The 7,230-nt window shown below is 36.1% G+C and overlaps 1 long non-coding RNA gene across 1 annotated transcript; it reads left to right on the forward strand.

The window, feature by feature from the left end:
• The first annotated feature begins 86 nt into the window (after nt 1-86).
• LOC139128832 (uncharacterized) lies at nt 87-3,874 on the forward strand. Its single transcript, XR_011551424.1, has 4 exons — nt 87-368; nt 1,380-1,569; nt 2,320-2,532; nt 2,988-3,874. It is a non-coding gene; the product is annotated as an uncharacterized lncRNA (long non-coding RNA).
• Nucleotides 3,875-7,230: the final 3,356 nt, after the last annotated feature.

Genomic DNA, 7,230 nt, shown 5'->3' on the forward strand with positions numbered 1-7,230 from the left:
GATGCCAAGGAGGTGCAGAAGATGAGAGTTGTACAGGAAAGCTTTGTGAAGGAATTGGGAATGCCTTGGCATGTTTTAGAAAAGAAGTTGCCAGCTTATGCAGACAGGGAATACCTATGCAGGTTTAAAGATCTTAAGTTTAGCAGAGGAACGCCACTAGAGCTCAAGCAAGAGTGTAAAAAGATTCGAGACATGTTGGACTCAGGTGAAGTTCCATTAGAATCAACCGCACTGAACATTTTCACAGCAGAAAACAACACAAGAGGATGTGTGCTTGATTTAAATATCACTTCCCTAACATTGGAAACAATAAGGACACCTGTCCAGAATTCAACGGTGCTGAACTAAGCCTTATAAGTATTCCCGAGGTGAGTGTCTATATATGTGGCATATATAGTAATTTAGCAGGTAACACAAGCGATAGTGGTAAAATGTGGTCCAAGTGATGCTCTCTTCATTTTGTGTTCAAAGCTTAAAAAAAATTACTGACTAAGCTGATCTCGTCATGTTTTTGGAAACGGGTTAGCCAATAGAAATAATTTTCACCAAGCTTGTGGTGTGATTTTTCTAAAACAAGTGTGTTGCATGGCCTCTGAAGTCCAAACCAGGAGATACAACAGATGTGGCATTGAAATGATGTATATTGACACCTTTGCTGTACAAAACTCTTTTGTTTTACACACTGTGGTTACATGTATGGGTTATGATCAAAATAGCTTTTGTGACCCAATTTGATCAGTACCGGTATACACATATTTGAGAGTGACTAACACACAAATACATGGTTCACTCAGTCCATGTTTTAGGATTCTATCTCTACACACAGTATAGAAAGGTGTTTGATTTGGAAATACTGAGATCAGATTCAATAGTCTTTACACTTAACAATATAACATGCACAGATTTATTGAAAAAAGAGCCTGTTTATGTCACAAACAGACCACATTTGTGCCAGCACGTCAATGAAAAACAACAATCCAATCACTGAAACAAGCCCATTGTTTCCAGACAGTTTAGAACTTCATATTTTAGGCCTTTGTTAAAACTTGAAAATGAACAAGTAGGAGGAAATGGTCACAAGAAATGAATGTTACGCATGAGAAACTTTAAGCCCCAGTGCTGCTCTTTGGGGAGAAGAACAAGAAATTATGGTTCACATTCAAAATAAAAATGGTGAAATTATCATCAAAAGTTAGCAGCACTGGGTCTTTAATTTGTTTGTGTTTAAAAATTTTCCTGATGATTTTAGAAAGAAACAATTTAAGTGCCTGCATTGTTGATTGATTAGATATAGTTGACTGCTTTTTTGGTCTCCAGATTTGTTGTTCAGTGTAACCATGTGAATGAAAAAACTGATGTTCTATGTTATCTGTTAACAGGACTGGAGTGAAGACTGTTTCACTGAACAAGTCAACAAAGTAAAGTCACTGAACCTGGACTGCAACATTCCATATTTCAATATTGTTGCCCTATGTGATGTAGAATCCATTAGCAGTGTGAAGAAGATTCTGGGACAAACATGTTGCAGGGTGGAAGAAGGCTATTATTTCCTGCAGTTTAACAAATCTTGTAATTGCTGGTATTTTATGTGATTTTTTATCCTTTTAATCTATTTACATACAGAATCAACCAAATACTATAATATCTAGAAGTTATTTTCACATGAGGTTGTTTCTACTGAAATGACACATGTATAGCAGGTGATTAGAGCCATTCTTCTCTGACCCTAGGATTCATTATGCACTGCCTATTCAGTACATTAAACCTTTAATTTCGAATCCCATGCACAGCTTTGGGTCACATGGTCTACATATGTCTATTGCCAAAGGTTTGATTAATTTTGTCCGTATACTACAACTGAATTTGCATGTATGTTACTGAAACAGCATTCGACTGATATTCATGGGTTCATAACACATGGAAACTTGTCGTACATATTCTCTTTGTCAGTGCTGCTGGTGCAGTTTTCAAAAGCTCTTCCAGGATGTTAACCTTTTCTATCTAAATAAGATATCAGCTGTGTCCACCTTTTATAATCAAGGCCCAGGTTTGACAAAGAAATGATCAAAACCAAATTGAGTTTTCTGCCACGGTCAGTGCACTCACTGTCACTCACATGGTCAATTCTGTTGTTTCTTACAAACAATAGCATTATCTTATTTGTTTCAGATCATGTTGTTGTTTTGGTTTCCTGGCTATCTTTTGCCATCCATTGAATCTATATAAACTGGAAGTCAGATATCACTCTTAGAAATACAGATACATATAGATACATATACATTTTTAAGATTGTTTGTGTCCCATTTTCTTAACTTACAGCTTCAAAGACTTTGTGGAAGTCTGTGAAGGGTCTGGTTGTAGGCTACTGGTCTGAGACAGGTGCGGTCAATGCAGTCCAAGTGAATTTGGAAATGACCCCCATCACAATCTGTGGATTGTGGAAGATGTGGAACAGATGAGTGATTTTTGTCGAAAATCATAACCATGTTCTGTGCTGAGGAAGATGGATACTAGATGCAACAAGGAAGCAAGGTAACTTTTTAGCTCACATTGGTTATGCATTTGTGAGTTTATTTAAATAGTTTTTTGTAATGTTTTTTTTAATTTTTTTGTAGAGCTTCAAAATTGATTGCAAGGAAATATATCTTGTTATGGCATAATTGTCTTGCATGCATGTGTATTATGTCTCTGAAGGGTTTTAACAAAAAAGGTCTGAAAAAACCACTTATAAAGAGACATTTTTCTCTGTGATTAAATTGCATAGAAAATCTTTTAACACAGGAAATGCTCTGATTGTTCACTAGCAACATTGTAAAGCTAGAAACGCTTTGTAATTAAAAACTTATATGAGCAATGACTAAAAGTCATGTAATGTCAGGTAAAGATTAACATCCTCTTTAATTTAAAGAGAATATACTTTTCTATGTGTAGTGTGTTCTATATAGTTCACAGCATTGTTCACTCAGTATTTTCATTTGTGTTTGCAGGTAGCGTTTTCACCACAGCTCTGCAGTTGGGACGACCCTGTGTTTGCCTGGAGGCAGAAGCGGACCAACTGGAATGTATATATTCATCAGCAACACAAAAATTAAGTTGGAGTGGGGCTTCTGAAATGGAAGAGTTATCAGTTCCTGCCCAGGACTAAGTTAGGTGGGGACTTATAGATTAGGTCCCATCCATCCAACCATGCATCCATCACCAGCCTTTTCTAAGACACCTGTGAAGCAGCTTTAAAAACTTTGTATAGGTATAGTGACCTATAGTCCCTTGATACACAACAATATCTTTCACAAAGCAATCAAAATTGGCCCCCAAGGATTCACCTTTTTTTGATATCAGAGCAGCTTCCCCCGAATCTGAATCCAAAATTATCCCTGGTGTCTGGTATTCAGACTCGTATTGTCTGAATCTGAACCTTAATTCATGTCCATCCATGCATCTGTCACCACCAATTTCTCAGTCATTTTAGGCAATTTGTAAAAAACTTTGCTTAAGTACAGTATCCTATGGCCTCCTGATGTATGCCATTTGATTTCACAAAACAATCAAAGTTGGCCCCCACAGATTCTCTTTATTTTGGATATTAAGAGGTACATGCCATGAAGCTTAATCCAAAATTACCTTGGGTGTCTTGTATCCAGACTCTTATTGTCTGAATCTGAATCCTATATTATCTTTGTATTTTCCCAGTGTAAATGTTTGGGACAATTGAATCATTTGTGATTTCTCGTCGAGTACTCACTCAAATCTCATGATACTTGGTAGAATGTTGATATATCAGAGCTGTAATAGTGTGCAGAGACATTTAGCTGTATCATTTCAATTATTGGTGATTTGCATTTTTTAATGAGATTTTATAATTAAGGTGATATATCTAAAATGATACAGCAAAGTCAACAAAATTTGGTACAAATTTTAAACACTCAGTACTTTGATAGTGTGCAAAGCCATTGAGTAGTAGTACCATGTCAATCAAATGAAAATTTGTATGTTTGATATGTCTAGAAAGACTGCATAAACTTTTGTGAAACATGGTACAAATGTCGATTTCGCAGTATTGTAACTGCATGCAAAGACATTTAGCAATGTGAAGTGAACTGCTGATTTACATGTTTAATGAACTTTTTTCTTTAGTGATCTATCCAGAATTATATCATAGCAGAATATTAATGGCGCAAATACAGCAATCTGATTGGTCAAAATGCGAAAAGAATCTTGGTATATTGGCAATACGGCTGGCATACGCTCAAGTTCTCAGCTTAGGCAAAAATCCGTTTTTGACACTCCACGCCAGAATTTCCAATATACTGTATGATATAATACCAATAAATCACACCCAGCGACGGTATACCACTCGATTTTGACCAGTTCACTTCATATATGCACTCGCTATCGCTCGTGCATATATGTCATGAACTGGTCAAAATCTCATGGTGTACTGTGGTTGAGTCTGCCCTATTGCTTAAATAGTGCCTCAAATTTGATGAAAATTGGTAAATATGTTAATCTGACAGTGTTGTAATTGAATGCAATAATATAACTCTATGAAATAACCTAATGCCATTCATACCAATGTCTGATTGTTTACAGTTCAATCCAATATGTGCATCAGTCGCAGATAGGTCAACTGTACTCTCATTCATGTTCGGATCATATTAATTTCAATGTAATTTTTTCCACTGACTAATTTCCAATTACAAGTGGGGATTATGTCATTGTCAGTAACTTGCTTCAGTATTGTCTTTTGCAGATAATGATGGACAGTGAAATTGATCTAAATATTATCACACCTGTGCCATTGTGTTTTGGAAAGTTGCTTCAAAATTTGGCTTCCACTGTAATTTAGTGTTTGTGTGTGTAGGGTAAAGATTCCCTGAATTTCCGTCCCAGTACATTTCGACAACTTTCTAACGTAAAGTTCTGGTGTATGTACACCTCTTTTCCAATGCATCATGATATTTTCGCCAAAGAACTTCATACAATGCAAAGGAAACACTAGGCTAATGACAACTGGACTCTGATTTGGCTGTGATACAATGTAACTCAAAGCAGCGGTATAGAAGGAATGTAATATGAGTCTGTGTCTGTGAAGAGCAGTTCAAAGTGTACTCCCAGGTGTGTGTTTATTACGGGTCCATAAAAGCACTTTGGTTTTCACAGTTAGTGCAATTTTTAGAACATGCATCACAGTGACTCTTCTATTTTTTAACAAGTGTAACTCTCATCTGTTAAGTTTGTACGACAGCAATTTTGTAGTTTCTGTTTTGCAATTTCAAAATAAAGTCTTTTTGAAAAGGAAAATTTAGTGTTCATTTTTATTTCTACAACAATTCCCAGGTTGGCTTGAATTTCACTTTGCATTTTAATCCTTGTAGATGCAAAATTGCATATTGCAGGATATAGATTTCCTAGCTGCATTTGATATATAACCATAAAGGAATAAATTTGATGAAAATTGGTAAATATGTTAATCTGACAGTGTTGTAATTGAATGCAATAATATAACTCTATGAAATAACCTAATGCCATTCATACCAATGTCTGATTGTTTACAGTTCAATCCAATATGTGCATCAGTCGCAGATAGGTCAACTGTACTCTCATTCATGTTCGGATCATATTAATTTCAATGTAATTTTTTCCACTGACTAATTTCCAATTACAAGTGGGGATTATGTCATTGTCAGTAACTTGCTTCAGTATTGTCTTTTGCAGATAATGATGGACAGTGAAATTGATCTAAATATTATCACACCTGTGCCATTGTGTTTTGGAAAGTTGCTTCAAAATTTGGCTTCCACTGTAATTTAGTGTTGTGTGTGTAGGGTAAAGATTTCCTGAATTTCCGTCCCAGTACATTTCGACAACTTTCTAACGTAAAGTTCTGGTGTATGTACACCTCTTTTCCAATGCATCATGATATTTTCGCCAAAGAACTTCATACAATGCAAAGGAAACACTAGGCTAATGACAACTGGACTCTGATTTGGCTGTGATACAATGTAACTCAAAGCAGCGGTATAGAAGGAATGTAATATGAGTCTGTGTCTGTGAAGAGCAGTTCAAAGTGTACTCCCAGGTGTGTGTTTATTACGGGTCCATAAAAGCACTTTGGTTTTCACAGTTAGTGCAATTTTTAGAACATGCATCACAGTGACTCTTCTATTTTTTAACCAAGTGTAACTCTCATCTGTTAAGTTTGTACGACAGCAATTTTGTAGTTGTTTTGCAATTTCAAAATAAAGTCTTTTTGAAAAGGAAAATTTAGTGTTCATTTTTATTTCTACAACATTCCCAGGTTGGCTTGAATTTCACTTTGCATTTTAATCCTTGTAGATGCAAAATTGCATATTGCAGGATATAGATTTCCTAGCTGCATTTGATATATAACCATAAAGGAATAAAAGAAACATTTGCCCACACTTCTTGCCTCCAATTTTCTCCCCTCCTAAGAGTGCAGGTAAAACATTTTTTGCCCTCATTTATCCCATCCGATAAATGCCAGCAACAAGTTCTTTGCCCTCATTTCTCCCCTTTAAAGAATGCTGGCAACAAATTCTTTGCCCCCATTTCTCTTCTCAAAAGAATGCAGGCAACAAATTCTTTGCCCTCATTTCTCCCCTTTAACAAATGACGGCAACAAATTCTTTGCCCCCATTTCTCTTTTCAATAGAAGGCAACAAATTCTTTGCCCTCATTTCTCCCTTCAACAAATGGCGGCAACAAATTCTTTGCCCCCATTTCTCTTTTCACAAGAATGCAGGCAACAAATTCTTTGCCCTCATTTCTCCCCTTTAACAAATGACGGCAACTACTTCTTTGCCCCATTTCTCCTTTCAAAAGAATGCAGGCAACAAATTCTTTGCCCTCATTTCTCCCCTTTAACAAATGACGGCAACTAATTCTTTGCCCCATTTCTCCTTTCAAAAGAATGCAGGCAACAAATTCTTTGCCCTCATTTCTCCCCTTTAACAAATGACGGCAACAAATTCTTTGCCCATATTTCTCTTTTCAAAACAATTTAGGCAATAAATTCTTTGTCTTCATTTCTCGCCTTCAACAAATGACGGCAACAAATTCTTTGCCCCCATTTCTCTTTTCAAAAAAATTTAGGCAACAAATTCTTTGTCTTCATTTCTTCCCTTCTAAAGATGGTGGTAATAAAGTCTTTCCCCTTGTTTCTCCCAAATTCAGTATGCTGGTATTTCAAAACTTTGGGCAAAGAAAAGC

This window comes from Ptychodera flava, unplaced genomic scaffold (assembly GCF_041260155.1).
Source record: "Ptychodera flava strain L36383 unplaced genomic scaffold, AS_Pfla_20210202 Scaffold_73__1_contigs__length_589788_pilon, whole genome shotgun sequence".
In the NCBI taxonomy this organism is placed as follows: domain Eukaryota; kingdom Metazoa; phylum Hemichordata; class Enteropneusta; family Ptychoderidae; genus Ptychodera; species Ptychodera flava.